The sequence below is a fragment of the Diceros bicornis genome, chromosome 17 (assembly GCF_020826845.1).
Source record: "Diceros bicornis minor isolate mBicDic1 chromosome 17, mDicBic1.mat.cur, whole genome shotgun sequence".
Taxonomy (NCBI): Eukaryota; Metazoa; Chordata; class Mammalia; order Perissodactyla; family Rhinocerotidae; genus Diceros; species Diceros bicornis.
The window spans coordinates 61,866,607-61,892,886 of record NC_080756.1 but is presented as its reverse complement, the minus strand read 5'-3'; the positions used below and the strand labels follow the sequence as shown (position 1 = coordinate 61,892,886).

General features: G+C 38.1%; 1 protein-coding gene and 1 pseudogene across 3 annotated transcripts in view; one reads left to right on the top strand and one right to left on the bottom strand.

Moving 5' to 3' along the window:
* Nucleotides 1–26,280, bottom strand: part of BCL2L13 (BCL2 like 13) — a 93,779-nt gene that overhangs the window by 7,251 nt on the left and 60,248 nt on the right. The window lies entirely within an intron of this gene.
* Nucleotides 25,022–25,572, top strand: LOC131416487 (BCL2/adenovirus E1B 19 kDa protein-interacting protein 3-like; annotated as a pseudogene).

The window sequence follows — 26,280 nt, the reverse complement described above, 5'->3', positions numbered from 1 at the left end:
TTAGATACAGGCTCGGTTTGAATTTTATAAAATAGAGTAGTGCTACATTTGAAATCTATTTCTAATTACTGACTCTTTCAGGTATAAAGGGGGCAAAGTCATGCAATATTGAGAATAATATATTATCTCTTCTTGAGCACATTAAAGGTTTTCCTAGGAAACCAAATATAAAAAAATTTTAGCACCCCTACATTCAACTGCAGGATTATTTACAATAGTCAAGATATGGAAACAACCTAACTGTCCATTGATGGATGAATGGATAAAGAAAATGTGGTGTATATACACACACACACATATACACAATGGACTACTACTCAGCCATAAAAAAGAATGAAATCTTGCCATCTGCAACCACATGGATGGACCTTGAGGGTAAGATGCTAAGTGAAATAAGTCAGACAGAGAAAGAAAAACACTGCATAGTTTCACTTACATGTAGAATCTAAAAATCAAAACAAAACAAAATAAAACTCAGACTCACAGATACTGGGAACAGACTGGTGGTTGTCAGAGGGGAGGGGGCTTAAGGAGGGCACAAAATGGGTGAAGAAGATCAAGAAGTACAAACTTCCAGTTACAAAATAAATAAGTCATGGGGATGTAATGTACAATATGGGGAATACACTTAATAATATTGTATTAACTTTGTATGGCGACAGCTGGTAACTAGACTTATTGTGGTGATCATTTCACAATGTATACAAATGTTGAATCACTATATTATATACCTGAAATTAATATAATACTGTATGTCAACTGTACTTCAATAAAAAAGAAAATTTGGGGGCTGGCCCAGTGGCATAGTGGTTAAGTTCGTGCACTCCATTTTGGTGGCCTGGGGTTCGCAGGTTCGGATCCCGGGCGCAGACCTATGCACTGGTCATCATGCCATATACTAAATAGAGGAAGATGAGCATAGATGTTAGCTCAGGGCTAATCTTCCTGAGCAAAAAGAGAAAGATTGGCAATGGATGTTAGCTCAGGATCAATCTTCCTCACCAAAAAAAAAAGAAAATTTTGGAGTGATGTCAGCATCATGGCAGAGTGAGTTGTTCCCTTTGTCTCTCCCCTCTAAGTTACAGTAGGACATCCATACACCAACAAAGGACTCTGCACAGCACACCAGAATGCCTGAGAGATCCATACATCTATACATATGAAGGTGAGTAGACTGGACCTCCCAGAGGCGGTAGAACCAGGGGAGCAGTGGCGGCAGCTCCCAAGACTGGAGGCTCCAGGAACTGTGGCCGTGCCTGTGAACAGAGGGCCCAGGAACTGAGGTAACACTCGTGAATGGAGACCCCAGGAACCCAGGAAGCCCACACTCCCAGAGGTGCCAGGAACCACTGCAGGGCTGCAACTGGAGGCTCTGGGAACCACGACAATACATGTAACCCAGCCTCCTCCCGTTGCCCCTGCCCCTCCCCTCGTGGCTGTGACTTTGACCCTAGCCCTCTCAGCAGTGGGGGCTGCACCCAAGACTCCAATACCCCTGGCAGCAGCAGTGGTGCCCGTGACCAGAGGCTCCAGGAATTGCAATGGCACTTGCCACTCAGCCCCTCCCCTGCCCTCAGCAGTGCTGGGTGGTGTGCCTGTGACCTGAGGCTCCAGAACCCAAGTAGCACATACGACCCAGGTACCCCTCTCCCCATGGCAGTGGCGATGTCTGCTGTAACCCCAGCCCACCTGGCAGTGGTGGTGCCAGCACACCCAGAAAACCCAGGAGCAGTGGTGCAGGCAGCGCACACAGCAGCAGCACCAGAGCCCATAGAGAGCCTGTGGAGAGCCAGGGGCTGGCCTTGTGGCGCAGCAACAGCAGAGCCCACAACCTCGGGGACCCCTGGCTGCAGCAGTGCCTGCAACTTCAGCACCCTCACCTCTAGCAGTGGCGACTGCAGACCCAACAAACTCAAACGTGGCAGAGGTGCCTGTGACCCTGGCTCCCACCCCTCTCTCCCGCTCCACCTGCCGCAGTGGGCGAACCTATGATCCAGGTGATCCCAGGAGCAGCAGAAGTGCTTGTCAGTCTGGTGACCCTGGTGACAACATCTGCGACTGCAGTGACACTGTAAGCAGCAAGGCACCAGAAGCTCGGGGGCACAAGCAGCACAATGACAACACCTCCAGTAGAGGCAGTGGAAGGTGGAAAGCACAGGCTCTCAAATACAACCAGAAGCAGCTCAGAATCAAAGTAAACAAAGCCTTACCCAAGTAAGAAAGGTGTTTGCTATCAAAAATGTGCTAGCAGAGGACCAACTCATCAAGCATCATGAAGAACTACAGTAACATGGTATCATAAAAAGAAAATGACATCTCTCCGGAAACCAAACTTGAAGTCATGGAAGATTGCAATCTAACTGATAGACAATTCAAAACAGCTGTCATGAAGAAACTCACCAAGCTACAAGAAAACCCAAAAACACAGTTCAATGAGCTCAGACATAAAATTAACGAACAGAAGAAGTACTTCACCAAAGAGACTGAAACTCTAAAAAAGAACCAAGCAGAAATTTTGGAGCTGAAGAACATAAATGAGATGAAGAATAAAGTAGAAAGCATTGGAAATAGAGCAGACCATATGGAAAAGAGAATTAGCAAGCACAAAGATAGAAATCTAGAAATGATTCAGGCAGAAGAGGAGACAGAACTAAGATTTAAAAAAAATGGAGAAATTCTACAAGAAATATCCAACTCAATTAGGAAACGCAACATAAAGATACTGGGTCTCCCAGAAGGAGAAGGGAGGGATAAGGGAGCAGAGAGCTTATTTAAAGAAATAATAGCCAGGAACTTCCAAATCCTGGAGAAGGATCTGGATATACAAGTACATGAAGCTAATAGAATAGCTAATTATCTCAACACAAAAAGACCTTCTCCAGGCCGGCCCCGTGGCTTAGTGGTTAAGTGCGCGCTCTCCGCCGCTGGCGGCCCGGGTTCGGATCCCGGGCGCGCACGGACGCACCGCTTCTCCAGCCATGCTGAGGCCGCATCCCACATACAGCAACTAGAAGGATGTGCAACTATGACATACAACTATCTACTGGGGCTTTGGGGGGAAAAATAAATAAATAAAATCTTAAAAAAAAAAAAAAAAAAAAAAAGACCTTCTCCAAGGCACATTATATTAAAACTGTCAAAAGTCAATGACAAAGAAAAACTATTAAGGGTGGCCAGAGAGGAAAAAAACCAGTAACCTATAAAGGAACCCCCATTAGGCTATCAGTGGATTTCTAAACAGAAACTGTACAGGCCAGGAGAGAGTGGAATGATATGATTAAATATTGAAAGATAGGGGCCGGATTGGTGGCACAGCGGTTAAGTACATATGCTCCTCACAAACAAACAAACAAAATATTGAAAGATAAAAACTGTCAGCCAAGAATACTCTATCCAGCAAATTTATCTTTCCAATATGAAGGAGAAATAAAGGCTTTCCCACACACAAAAGCTGAGGGAGTTCACTGCCACTAGATCTATCTTACAAGAAATCTTGAAAAGAGCTCTTCTACCTGAAACAAAAAGGCAAACAGAAGGCAAAAAGGTATACAAAGCTTTAAGCAAGGTGACAGACAGAGAGAATTAGAAAATTGCAACTCTATATCAGAATAGGTTAGTAAACAATTATAACATAAAGGCTAAAGGGAAGGAAAGCATTAAAAATAGCTAAAACTACTTCAATTTGGTGACAATCTCACAACACAAAAAGGGATAATTTGTGGGGCCGGCCCAGTGGTGCAAGCGGTTAAGTCCGTGTGCTCCACTTTGGCAGCCCGGGGTTTCACAGGTTAGGATCCCGGGCGTGCACTGACTCACCGCTTGTCAAGCCATGCTGTGGCAGCGTCCCATATAAAGGAGAGGAAGATGGGCACGGATGTTAGCCCAGGGCCAATCTTCCTCAGCAAAAAGAGGAGGATTGGCATTGGATGTTGGCTCAGTGCTGATCTTCCCCACCCCCCCAAAAAAGAGGATAATTTGTGACAACAAAAACAAAAAGGAGAACAGGAAAAGGACAGAACCTGCATAGGCAGATGGAGATAAGATGCTATCAGCAGAAAAAGGACAACCTCATCTATGAGATCTTTTATACAAACTTCATGGTAACCACAAAACAAAAATTCAGAGCAGAGTCACAAAACATTTAAAAAGATGAAAGTGAGAAACACATCACCAAAAACCACCAAACTGAAATGGCAGACAGAAACACAAGGAAAAAGAAACAACTGAAATATAAAGCAACCAGAAAACTAAAGATAAAATGCCAATATTAAGCCCTCATATATCAACAATCACCCTAAATGTAAATGGATTGAATTCATCAATCGAAAGACACTAAATGGCTGGCTGGATTTAAAAACAAGAACCAACAATATGTTGCCTCCAGGAGATACATCTAGCTCTAAAGACAATCATAGGCTCAAAATTAAGGGATGGAAGATAATACTCTAAGCAAATGGCAACCAAAAGAAAGTGGGTATAGCCACACTTAATATCAAACAAAACAGACTTCAAGCCAAAAAAAAAAAAAGAGAGATAAAGATGGACATTATATAATGATAAAGGGGACACCAAGAAGACATAACATTTATTAATATATATGCACCTGACATAGGAGCACCAAAATAAATAAAGCAACTATTAACAGACCTAAAGGAAGAAACTGATAGCAACAAAATAATAGTAGAGGACTTTAATACCCCATTTACATCAATGGATAGAGAATTAACAAGGAAACATTGGCCTTAAACAAAACACTAGAACCAGATGGACTTAACAGATATATAGAGCATTCTATCCAAAGGCAGCGGAATACACGTTCTCCTCAAATGCACATGGAACATTCTCAAAGATAGACCATATGTTGGGAAACAAAACAAGTATCAATAAATTTAAGAAGAGTGAAATCATATCAAGCATCTTTTCCAACCACAATGGTATGAAATTAGAAATCAACTACAAGAAGAAAGCTGAAAAAGTCACGAATATGTGGAGACTAAACAATATGCTACTGAACAACTACTGGATCAATGAAGAAATCAAAGGAGAAATCAGAAAATACCTTGAGACAAATGAAAATGAGAACACAGCATATCAAAACCTAGTACCAAAAGTGGGTACTAAGAGGGAAATTTATAGTAATACAGGCCTACCTTAAAGAAGGTTAAAAAACCAGAAAAATCTTAAATAATCAATCTAACACTACACCTAAAAGAACTAGAAAAAGAAGAAAAATGAAGCCCAAAGTCAGCAGAAGGAAGGAAATAATAAAAATCAGAGTGGACATAAATGAAATAGAGACTAAAAAGACAATAGAAAGGATCAATGAAACTAAGAGCTGGTTCTTTGAAAAGATAAACAAAACTGACAAACTCTTAGCTAGACTCACTAAGAAAAAAAGAGAGAAGGTTCAAATTAATAAATTCAGATATGAACGAGGAGAAATTACAACAGATACCACAGAAATACAAAGGATTATAAGAGAATACTGTGAAAAGCTATACGCCAACAAACTGAATAACCTAGAAGAAATGGATAAATTCACAGAATCACACAACCTCTGAAAACTGATTCAAGAAGAAATAGAGAATCTGAATAGACCAATCACTAGTAAAAAGATTGAAAGGGTAATCAAAAACCTCCCAAAAAACAGACGTCCAGGACCAGATGGCTTCTCTGGTGAATTCTACCACACATTCAAAGAAGATTTAATACCTATCCTTCTCAAACTATTCCAAAAAATTGAAGAAGAGGGGAAGCTTCCTAACTCATTTTATGAGGCCAACATCACCCTGATTCCAAAACCAGACAGAGACAACACAAAAAAGGAAAATTACAGACCAATATTGCTGATGAACATAGATGCAAAAATCATGAATAAAATATTAGCAAATCATATACAATACATTAAAAGGATCACACACCATGATCAAGTGAGATTTAATCCAGGGATGCAGGCATGGTTCAACATCTGTAAATCAAACAATGTGATACACCACATTAACAAAATGAAGAATAAAAAGCATATGATCATCTCAATACATGCAGAGAAAGCATTTGACAAGAGTCAACGTGTATTTATGATAATTCTCAATAAAATGGGTATAGAAGGAAAGTACCTCAACGTAATAAAGGTCATATATGACAAACCCACAGCTAACATCATACATAACAGTGAAAAACTGAAAGCTATCCCTCCAAGTTCAGGAACAAGACAAGGATGCTCACTCTCACCACTCTTATTCAACATAGCATTGGAAATCCTAGCCAGAGCAGTTAGGCAAGAAAAAGAAATAAAAGGTATCCAAATTGGAAAGGTAGAAGTAAAATTGTCACTAATTGCAGATGACATGACTCTCTGTATAGAAAATTCTAAAGAATCCACCCAAAAAGTATTAGAAATAATTAATGAATACAGTAAAGTTGCAGGGTAGAAAATCGACATGCAAAATCAGTTGCGTTTCTATACACTAACACTGAACGAGCAGAAAGAGAAATCAAGAAAACAATCCTATTTACAATGGCAAGAGAAAGAATAAAATACCTAGGAATAAATTTAACTAAGGAGGTGAAAGTCTTGTACACTGAAAACTATAAAAGATTGTTGAAAGAAACTGAAGAAGACATAAAGAAATGGAAAGATATTCCATGCTCATGGACTGGAAGAATTAACACAGTTAAAATTTCCATATTACTTAAAGTAATCTACAGATTCAATGCAATCCCAATCAGAATCCCAACAACATTTTTCAAAGAAATAGAAGAATCTTAAAATTTATATTGAACAACAAAAGACCCTGAATAGTCAAGGCAATCCTGAGAATAAAGAACAAAGCTGGAGGCATCACACTCCCTTATTTTGAATTATACTACAAAGCCATAGTAATCAAAACAGCATGGTACTGGCAGAGAAAGAGACACATAGATCAATGGAACAGAATTGAGAGCCTAGAAATAAACCCACACATCTATGGACAGCTAATTTTCGACAGGGGAGCCAACAACATACAATGGAGAAAGGAAAGTCTCTTGAACAAATGGTGTTGGGAAAACTGGACAGCCACATGAAAAGAATGAAAGTAGACCATTATCTTACACCATACACAAAAATTAACTCCAAATGGATTAAAGACTTGAATGTAACACCTGAAACCATAAAATTCCTAGAAGAAAACACAGGCGGTATGCTCTTTGACATCAGTCTTAGAGGTATCTTTTTGAATATGTCTCCTCAGGCAAGGGAAACAAAAGAAAAAATAAACAAATGGGACTACATCCAACTAAAAAGCTTCTAGACTGCAAAGAAAACCATCAACAAAACAAAAAGACAACCTATCAACTGGAAGAAGATATTTGCCATTCATATATCCGATACAGGGTTTATTTCCAAAATATATAAAGAACTCACACAACTGAACAACAAAAACACAAACAACTCGATTAAAAAATGGGCATAGGATCTGAACATTTTTCCAAAGAAGACATACAGATGGCCAACACGCACATGAAAAGATGCTCAATATCACTAATTATTAGGGAAATGCAAATCAAAACTACAATGAGACATCACCTCATGCCTGTCAGAATACCTATTATTAAAAAGACAAGAAATAATAAGTGTTGGATAAGAGGTGAAGAAAAGGAAACCCTCATATACTGCTGGTTGGAATGTAAATTGGTGCAGCCACTATGGAAAACAGTATGGAGATTCCTCAAAAAATTAAAAATAGAAATTCCATATGATCCAGCTATTCCACTTCTAGGTATTTATCCAAAGAAAACAAAAACACTAATTGGAAAAGATATATGCACCCATATGTTCACTACAACATTATTCACAATAGCCAAGACTTGGGAGCAACCTAAGTGCCCACCCACAGATGAATGGATAAAGAAGATGTGGTACGTATATATGGATGGAATACTACTCGGCCATAAAAAAAGATGAAATCTTGCCATTTGCAAAAACATGGATGGACCTTGAGGCTATTATGCTAATCAAAATAAGTCAGACAGAGAAAGGCAAATACCATACGATTTCACTCATATGTGGAAGATAAACAAACATCAAACACATAGATACCAAGAACAGACTGGTGGTTACCAGGGGGGAAGAGGGTGCGGGGAGGACAAAAGGGATAAAGGGAAACATGTGTATGATAATGGACGGCAACTAGACTTTGGTGGTAAACACAATGCAGTCTATACAGAAGTTGAAATATAATGATGTACACCTGAAATTTATATATTATAAACCAATTACCTCAATAAAAGAAAAATAAGAAAAAAATAATAAGGTTAGGGAGACAGCATTTAAGAAAAATATAACTTTTTAAGTTTCAGACATTTTTAGGCTCAAATGTATCTTGTGATATTTCTGCTGCTTTTAAATATTATAATACCAATCTAAAAAATGTGTCATTTATTCAATACACAAATTTTTTGCCTTAACATTGCATGTTGCATGTCTCTTGTACTTTAATATCTTTCACAACTTCTCCCTTACTGCTAATAATTTTAACTCAGATATTAATAAATGGATAAGTATATGAAAAAAAATTTTTTTAAAGCTGCAGTACAGTGAATAGTATTAGGGGAGGTAAGGCCAATCTTTCCTCTCTATTCCTAGAGCTATCATTTAGCCTAAATTTGTCTTAATCACATATTAAGTGCTCCACAAAAGAGGCAAGGCTTATCTTGGTGAGGTTGCTCATTGCCCCCTACAAGTGCTGTACTCAATTCCCAACCCCTGGCTTCTTATTATGTAGGTAACTGGTGTTAACATTTTGGGGAGCAGAAATATTTTGCAAATATAGTGAAAGGTGTGAGACTTCTCCCTTAAAACTATGCATTCATACAAAGCAGCCTATCATTTTAGGGGAAATTTCAGACTCCCTGAAACATATCCACAGGTCCCAGTTTAAGACTCCTCATCTGGCTCTACCAGGGCCTGGCTTAAATTCCATGCGCTCTGGACTGAATCCAATCCCTCTCTTATTTCTCCTGAACTAATAGGAGCTCTGAGTTTGTGCCACACAAAGTATCATACTTATACATTTTACACCATACTTTTCACTAATTTATTCAAAAGTATCAGTCCTCTCCCCAACTAGATTATAAATACCTCAAGGGAAGAAAACACACTTTAAATTTCGTTATCCCCCTTGTAATGCCTAACATATGCCAAGCAAACAGTGATGCTCAATAAACGCCTGACTGACAAGAAAATTGGTCCCATCTTTGGATATAAAAAGAGCTCTGAACACTAGCTATTCTGATTTTCTCAGGCATTGATAATATGCAGCTCTTTATTCATCTATTTCTACACATATGGACTGTGTTTGTTGTCTAAGGTCACACAGTGCTGTGCTGAAGAGAGAACACACACCCCCATCCTGTGACTCAAGTTCCCTTTGCCACCCACCCAGAATGCCCTCCTCCTCAATTCTGCCCTTCTGAACCCTTCTCATTACCTCTAAACTCTTCAATGATTTATCTGTTCTCTTTGATATAAAACATACAGTAAATAGTGTGTATCTGTCTTACATTCCCTAGCAACTATAAGTTCCTAGAGATTAAGGACATGTTTTTATAACATCTTTGTTGTATTTGTTTCTTTTCTCAGCCCCACTCCTCCCATGTGCCTTATAGGATTCCATACATATCATATTAATAGAATTATATTAATTATATTATATTAAGAGAATATTAGTTTTGGGGAGCTTAGTCAAGTTGGTGCAGTTCTTGAATCTGGCATCTCTTCCACTGCAGAAGAGCTATCACTTCTCTTTCTGCATGACTGCTGCCTTGGAATCACCAACCCACAAAGATGGAACACTTTTATGTACAACATAACAGGTACCATAACCTGTCATTCTAGACCTGCAAGCCTCTCTGAAATGTATCTGTTTTCCAACTTTTTCTACCATACACAGAGAAGAAAGACCCTCAGCGGAGGTCTGAGCAGGACTGAATAGGTTCAGGACTGCTTTTTTCATAATCAAGGCTCAGTTTAGGATATATCAGAAAGGGCTCAAACACAAAAGATTTGGAACATAACAAACACACAAAGTCTTGCTATTCTGAGTCCTGACCCCTCCAAACTACCTGAGCTGGATCCCAAAACTCGTCCAATTAATTCCTTGCTGCTTTCCAACGTAAGTCCTTCACTTTCTTCAAGAAGTGACTATACTTCTTTCAAGAAGCCTTTCCTGATTAATCCCTAGTTTACCATACCACTATCATTTCCTTTCTTGGTATTCTACAATACTCACTAAAAAATCTGTACTTCACCGTGCCTTTCTTTATATTTATTTTGAATAATTAAACAATTGGCTCCTTTATGTTTAGGGTTGTATTTGACTAATAAGTATATAATCAGCAATCTAGTAAAGTTTAAGAAGTTTAAGATTATAAGGAGTCTGTAATCCACTTGGGGGGATTAATAACACAGCCACCTAATTATAGACACCTGTGAAATTTTTAAGACTTCCTTTGCGGGGCTAGCCCGTGGCGTAGCGGTTAAGTGTGTGCGCTCCGCTGCTGGCGGCCCGGGTTCAGATCCCGGGCGTGCACCAACGCACCACTTGTCAGGCCACGCTATGGTGGTGTCTCACATAAAGTGGAGGAATATCGGCATGGATGTTAGCTCAGGGCCAGTCTTTCTCAGCAAAAAGAGGAGGATTGGCATGGATGTTAGCTCACGGCTGATCTTCCTTACAAAAAAAAAAAAAAAAAAAGAATTCCTTTGCTAAAGTTAAAACCCATAACAGTCTTTGAATCTTTGAAGGTGGGACCCAGGTATTACATCTTGCTAAATGACACTGTAATCACTTTGACTTCCGCTATATCCCACCCAAAGCCCAAATATACTGCAGCACAATGAACAGACAAAGGTAAGATGATTTAGACTTTTCAGAGATTATAAGGATATTCTGAGCTTTGCTGATTCTTTTTTTTTTTTTTTTTTTAAAGATTTTATTTATTCATTTTTTTCCCCCCAAAGCCCCAGTAGATAGTTGCATGTCATAGGTTCACATCCCTCCAGTTGCTGTACGCGGGACTCGGCCCCGGGTTGGACGGAGAAGTGGTGCCCCGGGGCACGCCCGGGATCCGAACCCGGGACGCCAGCATCAGAGCGCGCACACTTAACCGCTAAGCCACGGAGCCGGCCCGCTGATTCTTGATAAATCACCAATTATGAAGAATGATAGTAGTCAACATGAATGAAAATAGCTACTCAAGGAGCCATTTCTGTAACCATCTTGGAAGACTATACCTGGAGATCCCAGAGTGAGAGAGATCCAGTCACCAAAGCTAGATCAACAGTTAAGCTAAATTTTCCTGTGAAGATATATTTACCTACCTCTTTGCCAGAACACAATTCTAATTAGTCATGCAGATCCTCTAACACGTGTTACAAAGGGATTTCTCTGTGCCGTGTAACTTATATACTCAAAGGTTTATCTGTTTATTAAATCATCTCTTCAAGGAGCTCCATCTTGTGAAGACCAGAAAAAAACGCTCACATAAAGAATAATTTCATAAGGCAGAAGAAAAAGGTGGTAACAAAGAACAGTAATAGTATAAAGTAACACAAAGTTCACAATTGTCTCTTGTTTAACTTTACTTGAGTTTACTTGTTTTATTTACTTGCTCTCTCAAAATCTCCAAATGAGAAACTACATAATATGGTTAAGTAGCTTTATAATCCTCCACCCTCAAACCTTGTAATGTAGCTAAAAGTAAAGGCAATGAGGCACTGCTTAAGATTAAAATCTTTTCTTCATTATTGAAACTCTGAACATTTTAAAACTGGGCTCTTCTTGTTAAGTGAAGAGGAAAAAGTTGGGAAAGAAAGTTAACAGAATTATACCACTGAATGAAACAGTCTACCACCCCAAGAAGCAAGTAAGACCACACTTTTTTCTCAAAGAATTTGCATTTCAAAGTTATGCAAAATAGTCAAAGAACATCAGCTATTCCACTACAAGTTACTTAAGATAGGGTATTCTTCTTTGTCTTCCATTAATATTTGATCATTTTTTTTTTCTTTTCTTTTTTATTTTTTTAAGCTTCAGTGCATGGTTGTGTGCCCTAGTTATTAGTTTTTGGTTCTCTATGTGAGCCACCGCCTCAGTATGACAACTGACAGACAAGTGGTGTGGTTCCATGATTGGGAAACAAAGCCGGGCCAAAACCCACTAGACCACCAAGGCTGGTTCTTCCATTAACACTTTAAAATTTTCATCTAAAAAACTCAAAAAGTGCTACTAACCACCCCTACGTCCCAACTGAGTTATTTGGAGATAAGGAATGTAATTTCACATGTTCTTTATTCTTAGTCTTAGAATCACATCTGCTCTCATTCTCTGTTCACACTCTACAAGTTCTGTAATCTGTTTCCACGCCATTTCAAAAGACGTACAGTACAGCTGGATTCACAGGACAGCCTTACAATTACACAACTCTTCAAAAAGAAGGGCTATCCAAGGGTCAGAGAGGTCTTAAGTGCTCACTTGTAGGAATTTTCAACAAGTTACTTATCTGCACTTCTAAAAACAGAACCTCTAATAACAAGAACTGATTTAAAAAGCAAAACCAAAACAAAACAAAAGAACCACAACAAAAGAAGTAAGAATTTTAATCCTCAGAAAGGAAACTTCAGCGACTTTTTCTTTAGGGCTCTAAGCCAAAACAAGTGAAAAGGAAATTTCAAAAGTTCCATCATGAAGAAATAAGGGAAAAATTAACAAACTGACATAGAATTTAGTGTAAAATGACTTTTCTCTTTATTTTTAACAGCTCAAAGCTAACAAAAGAGTTAAGAACATTCTTTGTTCCACATTTAGAGGAACTTTTCATCTCATCCAAGATACTAGATCAACAAGTTTGTCAAATTACAACTTTGAAATAATACATTGCTCAAAAGCCAGTTCAGATTTAATTGCTTTTTTCCTTGTTGTCATGGCCTCCACACCTTACAATTTATTTCTGTATTTGGGACGTGACATTTTAAAGCAAAAATATAAAAACAGAGGCCTCTCTCTTAACAATTACTGTCACTCTTAACAATTACTGTAATGAAGAGTAGGCTTTCACTAAAAGATAAAGAGCTGTTTTGAGTAATACTTCACCTAAAACTTAGCAAATTAGGGGAAATAACATCTACGAGCAGTTTTAGAGCCATTCCAACAATCTAAATCATTTTTAACACAAAATATTTATATTGTTGGAAATATCCAGCTCTTTAGTCCTAGTGATACAAAAACACAAAGGAATAACTTCAAGGGCTCAAAAATATAAAACTAATTGGGACCAACTATCAGAGTTTAAATATGCACAAAGAATCAGAGAACTATATCTTTTTTTTTTAAACAGATGAAGCCCAGAGAGATTAAGAACTTGCCTAAGGTCTCTTAGGGTGCTATGAGAGCTGGATGCCAATAACAACAGGTAACCTTTACATAACTCTTATCATGTGCTCTTCTAAAGACTTGACTTAATCTATTTAAATCTTACAAAGCTGTGAAGTAAATCTTACTATTATTTCCATTTTACAGACAAGGAAACTGTAGCAATAATAAGTAATTTGCCCAAAGTCATAAAACTGGGATTGGATTTAAGCCCAAGCAGTTTACCTCCAGGGTCTATGCTTTTATCAACTATGCTACCCTAACTCTCAGGCTGAAGTCCCCCAATTACCATACCAGTGCTTTTCCCCGAGTTTATGGCAAGAAGTAAATGGAAAAGGTTATTCTTGGTGTTTTCTTCAAGCAAGAAACACAAACACAAATATACGTGCGTGAAAACCTTAAAAAGGGAAGTAGAGAAGAAATTGAAATATGGAGATAAAGGGAATATTTTTAAATAAATGTAAGATCAAATATAAATGTAACTTTTGGTTTTGGCAGTATGAACGAAGCTTTGTGATCATTCAAAGAACCACTTCAAAAATGTGCAGTAGCTGCTTCATGATGTCTATATTGACTGCATTTTGCCTCAGTTTTTTTTTTTTTCTTTCACATCAGTTACAAATTATTCTGCCATTTCAAGCAGTATTTCACCTTCAGGGTCATAGCTTCTAATAAACTGAGCTCCTATAGACAACTTTTCCATCTGAAGATGCGTTGTCAGAACTCTGAAGACCATATTCATTGGTAAACTCATCTAGAGATTCACCTCCCCTAAGATGCGCCAACAAATCTTTATTATTACTTCTCAGCCTTTATACAATATTTAGCTCTCATGTATTCACCTTAAAAAATAAAAACAGGGGCCAGCCTGGTGGCGTAGTGGTTAAGTTCGCATGCTCCACTTTAGCAGCCCAGGGTTCACAGGTTCAGATCCCGGGCAGGGACCTACACACCGCTTATCAAGCCATGCTGTGGCAGGCATCCCACAAATAAAGTAGAGGAAGATCGGCACGGATGTTAGCCCAGGGCCAATCTTCCTCAGCAAAAAGAGGAGGATTGGCAACAGACATTAGCTCAAGGCTAATCTTCCTCATAAAAAATAAATAAAATAAAATAAAAACAGATACTTGCTTTTCTACATTCAGTAAACAGGATACTAAGAATCAAACGCGTCAGATCACTATTAGCCTACAATGAGAAAATGGGGAGTGTGAAAGAAATTCCAGAGAAGAAATTTTCTACCTAATATTATGACCATGACCACAAAAATACATTTTAGAACACAGTGCAGCAGACACCCACACTCACATATAAAACAAACAGTTCTGACCCGTACTACACTAAAATTGTTTTAGTTGCAAAACCGACTTAACTGATTTTAGATCACAAACTATGTGTCACTTCCCACAGGGTAAAAACTCTGTTCTAACAAAGTCTTACCTAAAAGTTCCTAAGAAACAGTCTTCAAATATCCTTGATTAAAAAAAAAAAACAACACTTTGAGGTCTGCTATTCTTAAAATAGAAATGAGATGCTTCAAGTCAAAGAGAAAAAAGACAAAAATTTCTTTTATTCAAACTACTTAAATATTATGATAGACATTAGATGACATTTTCCCCAATAATCTTTTATGTAATATAAAACTAAATCTCTCATAATGAGTATTTAGTTTAATACATGACATAGGAGAAAATAAAAGAGAAGCCTTACCACAGTGGTCTTGCACTGCCCTTTTCAGGAGAGACTTACTTCTAATGTAGCAATACAATCCCAGGAAATGAAAGACAGTGAGAAAGAGGAGGGAGGGAACAAGGATGAATCAGTGAGAATTAAAGCATGCCAACTAGTCTGTGGCTAACTGCGCTGCAGGGCAAGTAAAAGTCAGAATCAAAACTCAAAGGAAACTTCAATTGGACTTATGAAAAGGAAAAAAATACACACTTTTTTTTTTTTTTTAATAATTTTATTTATTTTTTTTTTCCCCCAAAGCCCAGTAGATAGTTGTATGTCACAGCTGCACATCCTTCTAGTTGCTGTATGTGGGACATGGCCTCAGCATGGCCAGAGAAGCGGTGTGTCGGTGCACGCCCGGGATCCGAACCCGGGCTGCCAGCACCGGAGCGCACGCACTTAACCTCTAAGCCACGGTGCCGGCCCAAAATACACACTCTTAAAAACATATCTGAAAACCTGACATTTGTTAAAATGTAACATTTTCATAAAACACTTTTTCATCATTATTTCTGTGAGATAGAGCAACTATTTTTCCCGTTCTGTCGTTAATAAAACTGAGGCTCAGACAAGTTAAATGAATTCCCTTCAAAACACAGGGCTAGTATTTGGCAGAGCTGGGGCCAGAAACGAATCTTGTGGTTTCCAATCCTGTTCTCAACTCACCACTCTCTGGTAGGGTAAAAAAAAAAAAGGGTAAAGAAAGAAAACAAATGAACAAACAAAAACCCCTATCAATGCCAGGATAAATGGTAATAGAAAGTTATACTCCAGTTCTAGCTCTGAAAAGCTCCGAAATGGCTAATTATAGTTAAGATGTGTGTCCCAAGTGAATTTATATTTCTAATTGCACCCCAGTTAAACATTTCCTCCTTTTGTCTTCCTACTACACTTTGAACATACCTATCTCACAGCACGTAACATGCTACATGTGATTACTTACATTTATGTCTCTTCAACCAGATCTGAGCTCAAAAGTAGAGCCTATATTTTATTCAACATTTCTATACTTAGCATCTAGCATGGTGCCTAGCATAACTTGCAATCAATTAAGGTTTATTGTATATTGAAAATTAATCTCTGAAGGGTTTAAATAGCATTATAGACATTAATTAATCATCACAAACTCCTTGTAAAATGGGCAGACACTATTAATGATTTCATTAGTATACTAACAGTTTATAAATAATCTGAAGAAGATGCAGGAAAATGATTCATCTAACGCCATGGAGTTAGAAAGTAATAAACAGTACTAGGTCATTCTGCTTCTCCTGGAAAACCAAGACAGAGAACATGAGTTGGTGCTGTGATTACTGCTCCACAGAGCAGGAGCCTCGGCTTCTATACCCCATGTAGACATTTCAAAGGGATTACAGAAACGTCGCCCTTACATGACAGTGAGTATCAGTACTTAGGAATGCTCAGAAGTAGACTGAGAATTTTTCACACCTAAGGTAGAGAAGCTGTAACTATATGACTTATGTCCAAGTTTGAAGAACAGTGTCTATGGTTGAAGTAACTAAAAACAAAATGATATAGATCCTTGTTTAAAAAAAAGAGCCTTGGGCCGGCCCTGTGGCTTAGCGGTTAAGCGCGCGCGCTCCGCTACTGGCAGCCCAGGTTCGGATCCCGGGCGCGCACCGACGCACCGCTTCTCCAGCCATGCTGAGGCTGCATCCCACATACAGCAACTAGAAGGATGTGCAACTATGACATACAACTATCTACTGGGGCTTTGGGGAAAAAAAGGAGGAGGATTGGCAGTGGATGTTAGCTCAGAGCTGGTCTTCCTCAGCAAAAAGAGGAGGATTAGCATGGATGTTAGCTCAGGGCTGATCTTCCACACACACACACACACACACACACACACACACACACACACAAGCCTCAACTGAAAGTCATTTTAACTTCTGGTTTCTCAGAGGTACGTAAGAAGCTTGGAAGTCGCTGCTCCATCCTAACAACAAGTAACAAGCTGAACAAACTGGAAAATCAATAACTCTTTTAGATCTACAAGAGAAGTGAGGCCACAGGGCAAACTGCTGCCCCCAAGACTGGAATGACCAACAGGCAATACAGGGAATCACAACTCACTGGGGCAGAAACCCACAAGCAGCAACGACCTCAAGAACCAATGCCTGAGAAGGGAAACGAGAAGGGTAACTGATGAACTGCTGGAGGCTCAGTGTGGACAAAATTGAAAGAGAAAAACTTCAGAGGGACTTCCAGTTTCTGGTTCCACTTGTAAGGAGCTTGGAAGTTGCCACTCCACCCTAACAACAAGTAAAGAGCTGAACAAACTGAAAAATCAACAACTCTTTTAGGATCTGTAAGATAAGAGAGATGATGACACAGGGCAAACCACAGGACAAACTGCTGCCTCAAGACTGGAGAGAGACAAGAGAATACGGGAAATCACAACCAGCGCTGAGGTAGGAACACCTGAATTATAATTGATGAATTGCTGGAGGCTCAGTGTAGAAAACACTGCGAGTTAAAAACTCCAGGGGACTCAGTCACAGCAAGGCCCCTACAATTTTGTGAGGTTTACCTCCAGGAGCTCGACCAGGTACTCACAATAAACACCAGAGAAAAATCCCCTCATGCTTCTGGAAGGAGGAGAGGAAAAGGAACCATTTTGAAATACACCAGAGCACTTTGTTCTTCTTAACAAGGCCTGCCCTCAAGAGAAACTAGTTAACCAGATCCTAACCAATCCAGGAGTAGGGAAATACCCAACTCCAGCCCACTTGAGCCGTCCTGCCCCACCTAAGGGTGGGGGTGGAGGGAGGGACACAGGACTGAGAAACATTTGTGAAGTTTACAGTGCAGAGACACAGGCTCAGTAAAAGACTAACCTAATCACAGGAGTGTAGAACACTTCCCCTACCCCCATACCTCTCCACCACCACATTACTCAAGGCCTGTTTACAGCAGTTCCTTTTACTGTGTCTGGCTATCAAGAAAAAATTACAAGACATATCAAAAGGCAAAAAAACACAATTTGAAGAGATGGAGCAAGCATCAGAAACTGACATGGCAGATGCCGGAATTATCACACCAAGAATTTAAGACAACTATGACTAATAAGCTAAGGGCTCTAATGGATAAAGTAGATAGCATGAAGGAAAATATGGGCAATGTAAGCAGAGAGATGGAAATCCTAAGAAAGAACCAAGAAGAAATGCTAGAGATCAAAAACACTGTAACAGAAATGAAGAGTGCCTTTGATGGGCTTATTGTTAGACCAGACACGGCTGAGGAAAGAATCTCTGAGCTTGAGAACGTCTCAATAGAAACACCCAAAACTGAAAAGCAAAGATGACAAAGACAGGAAAAAAAAGAACAGGTTATCTAAGGAATAAGGGACAAATACAAAAGGTGTAACATATTGGAATACAAGGAGAAGAAAGAGAGAGAGGAAGAAATATTTGAAATAATAATGCCTGAGAATTTTCCCAAATTAATGTCAGACAACAAATTACAGATTCAAGAAGCTCAGAGAACATCAAGTAGAATAAATGTCAAAGAAACTACCCCTAGGCATATCATTTTCAAACTACAGAAAATCAAAGATAAAGAAAAAAATCCTAAGAAAAGCCAGAGAAAAAAATTCTTACCTACAGAGGAACAAAGATAAGAATTACATCCAACATCTCAGAAACTAGGTAAGCAAGCAGAGAGTAGAGTGAAATATTTAAAGTGTGAGAGAAAAAACCCACCAACCAAGAATTTCTGTACATGTGAAATTATCCTTCAAAAGTGTTGGAGAAATAAAGACTTTCTCAAACAAAAATTGAGGAAATGTGTTGCTAGTAGTCCTCCCTTATAAGCAATGTGAAAAAAGGTTCTTTAGAGAGAAGGAAAATAATACAGGTCAAAAACTTGGATCTACATAAAGAAAGGAAGAGCATTAGAGAAAGAGTAAATGAAGGTAAAATAAAAACTTTTATTTTTCTTATTCATAACTGATCTAGCAGATAACAGTTTGTTCAAAATAATAATAGCAACAATGTATTTGATTATATATGCTTATATACTACATGAATAACAGCAATGATACAAGGGATGGGAAGGACGAATTAGGATTATTTTGTTATTATAAGGTACTCACACTACATGTGAAATGGTATAGTGTTATTTGAAAGTGGACTTGGACCAGTTGTAAATGTATACTGCAAACTCTAGGGTAATGACTACAAAAAGTAAAAAGAGAAATGTAATGGATATGATAAGAAAGGAGAGAAAATGGAATCATATAACATGCTTGATCAAAACCATAAAAGGCAAAAAAAAAAGAGTGAAGATAAAAATAGGAACACAAATAAGGGCAAAAAGTAGAAAATAGTAACAAATATGGTAGATATTAATCCAATTATATCAATAATCACTTTCAACAGCAATAGTCTAAACACATCAATTAAAAGAGATTATCAGAGTGGATGAAAAAAACAAGACCCAACTATATATTGTCTAAGAAACTCACTTTAAATATAAAGACACATATACATTAAAAGTAAATGAATGGAGAAAAATATACCATGCTAACACTAATCAACAGAAAGCAGGGCCGGCCCTGTGGCTTAGCAGTTAAGTGCATGCCCTCCACTACTGGCAGCCCGGGTTCAGATCCCGGGTGCGCACCGAGGCACCGCTTCTCTGGCCATGCTGAGGCCGCGTCCCACATACAGCAACTAGAAGGATGTGCAACTATGACATACAACTATCTACTGCGGCTTTGGGGAAGGAAAAAAAAAGGAGGAGGATTGGCAATAGATGTTAGCTCAGAGCTAGTCTTCCTCAGCAAAAAGAGGAGGATTAGCATGGATGTTAGCTCAGGGCTGATCTTCCTCACCAAAAAAAAAAAAAAAAAAAAAAAAGAAAGCAGGAGTAATTATATTAATTTCAGACAGAGCAGACTTCAGAACAAGGGAAGTTATCAGGGATAAAGAAAGGCATTACATAATGAGAAAGGGGCTAAACCTCCAAAATGACATAATTTGTTAATGTGTATGTGCCTAACAACAGAGTGTCAAACTATAGGAGGCAAAAACTGATAGAATTGCAAGGAAAAATAAATGAATTCATTATTATAATTGGAGACTTCAACATCCCTCCATCAGAAATGGACAGATCCAGCAGGCAAAAAGTCATGAAGGACATAGTTTAACTCAACAATACCATCGATCAACTAGATATAATGGATATCTATAGACTACCTCATCCAACAATAGCAGAATACACATTCTGCCCAAGCTCACACGGACTAGTCACCTAGAACACATTCTAGGACATGGAACACACCTTAACAAATTTAAAAGAATAGAAATCACACAATGTCCCCTCTCAGACCACAATGGAATATAACTAGAAATCAATAACAGAAAGATAGTTGGAAAAATCCCCAAATACTTGGACATTAAACAATATACTTCCAAATAATATATGGGTCAAAGGGAAAATCTCAAGAGAAGTTAAAAAAATATTTTGAACTAAATAAAAATGAAAACACAACTTAGTAAAATTTGTGCAAGGCAGTGAAAGCAGAGGGAAATTCATAACATTGAATGCATATATTAGAAAAGATCTAAAATCAATCACCTAAGCATCTAAGCTTCTAGTTAGGAAACTAGAAAAAGAGGAGCAAATTAAGTCCAAAGTAAGCACAAGGAAAGGTAATAATAAAAATAAGAGCAGAAATCAATAAAATTAAAAATAGAAAATCAATAGAGAAAACCAATGAAACCAAAAGTTGGTTCTTTGAAGATCAATAAAATCAATAAGCCTCTAGCCAGGCTAAGAAAAAAAGAGAGGATACAAATTACTAATATCAGAAATGAACGATGGGACATCACTACAGATCCCATGGCCATTAAAAGGATAATAAAGGAACAACTCTATGCCCACAAATTTGATAACCTAGATGAAATGGACCAATTCTGTGAAAGGTACAAACTGCCAAAACTCACACAAGAAAAAAAAAGACAATCTGAACAGGCCTATATCTATTAAAGAAATTGAATCAATAATTTTTTTTAAGGTTTATATTTTTTAATTTTTTTATTTTATTTTTTTCCCCAAAGCCCCAGTAGATAGTTGTATGTCACAGCTACACATCCTTCTAGTTGCTACATGTGGGACTCGGACTCAGCACAGCCAGAGAAGCGGTGCGTTGGTGCGCGCCCAGGATCCGAACCCGGACTGCCAATAGCAGAGCGCGCACACTTAACCGCTAAGCCACAGGGCCGGCCCCGTGAATCAATAATTAATAACCCTCTGAAACAAAAGCACCAGGCCCAGAAAGGTTCACTGGTGAATTCTACCAAACAGTTAAGGAAGAAATTATACCAATTCTCTACAATCTCTTTCAGATGATAGAAGCAAAGGAAATACTTCCAACTCATTCTATGAGGCCAGCATTTCACTAATTCCAAAATCAGACAAAGATATTACAAGAAAAGAAAACTACAGACCTAGCTAATGCAATAAGACAAGAAAAGAAAATTAAATATATGCAGATCGAGAGGGAAGAAATAAAACTGTCTTGTTCACAGATGACATGATCATCTCTGTAGAAGATCCAAAAGAGCTAACAAAAAAAAATTCCTGGAACTAATAAGCAATGGTAACAAGGTTGAAGGATACAAAGTAAACATACAAAAGTAAGTCACTTTCCCATATATTAGCAACGAACAAGTGGAACTTGAAATTAAAAACACAATACCATTTACATAAGCACCCCTAAAAATGAAATACCTAGGTACAAATCTAACAATATAGGTGCAAGATCTATATGAGGAAAACTACAAAACTCTGATGAAAGAAATCAAAGAACTAAATAAATCAAGAGATATTCCATGTTCACGGATAAAAAGACTCAACGTGGTTGAGATCAGTTCTTCCCAACTTGATCTATGATTCAATGCAATCCCAAACAAAATCCCAGCAAGACATTTTATGCATATTGACACACTGATTCTAAAGTTTATATGGAGAGGCAAAAGACCAAGAAGAGCCAACAAAATATTGAAGGAGAGCAAACTTGGGAGGACTGACACTACCTGACTACAAGACTTACTATTAAGTTACAGTAATCAAGACAGTATGGTATTGGTGACAGAACAGACAAACAGATCAACAGAACAGTAGAAAGCCCAGAAATAGATCCACATAAATACACTCAACTGATCTTTGACAAAAGAGCAAAGGCAATACAATGGAGAAGACAGTCTTTTCAAAAAATGGTGCTGGAACAACATTTTTTTTGCATACGGACATCCATATGCAAAAAACGAATCTAGACACAGACCTTACACTCTTTACAAAATTTAACTCAAATTGGATCTCAGACCTAAATGTAAAACGTAAAACTATAAAACTCCCAGAAGATAACAGGAGAAACTCTAGATGACCTTGGGCTTGGCGATGACATTTTAGATACAATATCAAGGCATGATCAATGAAAGAATTGATTGATAAGCTGGACTTTATTAAAACTAACAATTTCTGCTCTGTGAAAGACAATGTCAAGAGAATGAGAAGACAAGCCACAGACTAGAAAATATTTGCAAAAGGCACATCTGATAAAGAACTGTTATCCAAAATATACAACAAACTCTTGAAATTCAACAGTAAGAAAACAAACAACCCAATTAAAAAATGGGCCAAAGACCTTAACAGAGACCTCACCAAAGAAGATATACAGATGGCAAATAAGCATATGAAAAGATGCTCCACATCATATGTCACCAGGGAAAAGCAAGTTAAAACAATTATGAGATACCACTATACATCTATTAGAATGGACAAAATCTGGAACACTGACGATATCAAATGTTGGTGAGGCTATGAAGCAACAGGAACTCTCATTAATTGTTAGTGGGAATGCAAAATGGTATAGTCACTTTGGAAGACAGCTTAGCTGTTTCTTACAAAACTAAACATATTCTTAACATACTACGCTCCTTGGTATTTACACAAAGGAAGTTAAAACTAATGTCCACACAAAAACCTGCACATGGGGGCCAGCCCCGTGGCTTAGCGGTTGGGTGTGCGTGCTCCGCTACTGACGGCCTGGGGTTCGTATCCTGGGCACACATCAATGCACTGCTTCTCCGGCCATGCTGAGGCCGCGTCCCACATACAGCAACTAGAAGGATGTGCAACTATAACATACAACTATCTACTGGGGCTTTGGGGGGAAAAAAAAAAAGGAGGAGGACTGGCAATAGATGTTACCTCAGAGCCGGTCTTCCTCAGCAAAAAGAGGAGGATTAGCATGGATGTTAGCTCAGGGCTGATCTTCCTCACAAAACAAAAAACAAAAAACAAAAAACCTGCACATGAATGTTTGTAGCAGCTTTATTCATAATTGCCAAAACTTGGAAGCAACCAAGATCTCCTTCAGTAGGTGAATGGATAAAAAAACGGTGGTACATCCAGACAATGGAGTGTTATTCAGTACTAAAAAGAAATGAGCTATCTCAAGCCATGAAAAGACATGGAGGGAACTTAAATGCACATTACTAAGTGAAAGAAGCCAGTCTAAAAGGTTACATATTGCATGATTCCAACTATATGACATTCCTGAAAAGGCAAAACTATGGAGAGAGTAAAAAGAGCAATGGTTGCCAGAGGTTGGGGGGAGGGTGGGACAAATACGTAGAATACAGAGGATTTTTAGGGCAGTGAAATTACTCTGTATAACTATGGATACAGTCATTATACATCCATGCAAATCATAGAATGCACAACACCAAGAGTAAACTCTAATGTAAACTATGGACTTTGGGTGATAATGACGTGTCCATGTAGGCTCATCAATTATAATAAATGTACCCAGTTACACTTTGGGAGCTGGTGGGAGATGTTCATAACGGAAAAGGCTATGCATGTGTGGGGGCAAGGAGTATATGGGAAACCTCTGCTCCTTCTGCTCAATATTTCTGTGAAACTAAAACTGCTCTAAAAACTATATTAAAAAAAAACATTTAAACTGGTCATGTTACTTCTAAACCTCAATAAAGTGCTCTTCTCAATACCAGCACAATGGAAAAATCATCTCAAATGTACTAAGACAAAAATAATTACAAAACATAAGTCACAGAAAAAACAAAACTATCTGGAGAACTCCAAAAGGCATTTATCCTAGGCATTTCTTTTTATAATTCAGAGAACAAAATATTATTTTTCTCTCTCCAAATCAATATGCCCAAAGCCTGCCTGTTCCTAAACAACTACATGCTATCACTCCATTCATCCAACAGATTATGGCTGCCATCACATCCTCCTTTTCTGTACATTTCCAAACTAGTTCCATTTTGGGAGCTAGGTAGTTTGTTTCACCCGGATGTCCTGTTTAAGTAGCTGAAGACAAACACATTACCTGTGGAAATCATACTACAGACTTTAAGTGAACAGACATGCAACATCATGTAGCCAAATGATTCTCCTCTGGAAGAGCGGCCCGAATGGTTTTAAGAGCTGTCAGATGTGGTGTTTAACACAAAGTACCTTAAGGTGATTCATGCTGACACTCTGTATCAGAGGATACATTTTCACCAATTAGCCAAAAAAGCAATCTCTTAATTTTAAACATGAAAAAACAGAATGCTTAGACCTAACAATGTGAAATACAGATTGGGCATTCAAATTTAGAGATAAAAACAAACTTTAAATATTAACAAACTAGTTATCCGTATTATTGCTCTTTAGTACTCATATTTTAGTTGAATAAAATACTTTCTTGTTAACAAATTATAATCACCAACAAATTCTGATGCACTACATCATAATAAAATTGAAAATTTTATATATAATATTCCTTGCATTTTTCTTCTTCCTTTGTTGTAAAGCACCATATAGGTGAGCAAGGTTCCTGGGTGGAGCTACTCATGAACAGCAGCAATGGCAATGATAATGCCAGTGGGAAAAACGGGGGCTGGAACATGTACCTTTCTCATTCTCCATCCACAATGGAGACATGGAGAAGAGTCTTTTGGATGCACAACATGAATCAGGACAGAGTAGCTCAAGAGGCAGTTCTCACTGTGATAGCCCTTCCCCACAAGAAGATGGGCAGATTATGTTCGATGTGGAAATGCACACCACCAGGGACCATAGCTCTGTCAGAAGAAGAAGTTGTAAAAGGAGGGAAAGAAGTTGATGCTTTGAAGAAAAGTGTAGACTGTGTGTCTGACTGGTCTAGTAGACCTGAAAACATTCCACCTATGGAGTTCTACCTCAGGCATCCTAAACATTATGTTTCTTTAAGCATGAGGAAAAGTAGAGGCATGAAGAAAGGGGATATTTTCTCTGCAGAATCTCTTAAGGTGTTCATTCCATCTCTCTTCCTTTCTCATGTTTTGGCTTTGGGGCTAGGCATCTATATTGAAAATGACTGAGCATACCTTCTGCCAGCACCTACTGAAGGAAAGAAAAGCCCCTTGAAAACCATGTGACCTGTGAAGCATGTGACCTTTGTACTGTCACAGTAGTTTATTTGAATTTGAGACCATTATAAGCATAACCCAACCTACTACCCTATTTTTACATATCCAAGTTCCAGTAACTCTCAAATCCAGTATTTTATTCCAACTCTAAGGCATTTTACTAACCTCATTCCCTTTTTGGCCTGTAAGACATTGTAAGAATTTCCTAACCGAGTTTACTCTTATTTAGAAATTTGCATGGGCTTCTTCACTGCCACCAACAGATTATAATTTTGTCAACAATGCTATTGTCTCCTTTTAGTACCACCAAACTTAGACCCACATTATTCATGGTATAAATTTTACTCTTGCAAGATAACTACCATCTCTCTCTTAAAACGAGATCAGGTTAGCAAATGATATAAAAGCTTTGTTGTTTTGTTTTGTTTTTCAAGATAAAGGCAAGCTTCCCTAAGCTTGAATTTATAGTTATTAAAGAGAAAACAACAACAAGAAAACAAAGACACAAGAAAAAACAATATCCTGGGCAGTAAAAAATTATTTTAAACCAAAAATAAATACATACATACATACAAAAGAAAGAAACCATTAAGAAATAATAATAGGAATGAAAAGGGAGATACAGCTCCATACATTGCAGAGTTTGAGAGGATATTTGTGAGACATTTAGAAATTTGGATGCTAAC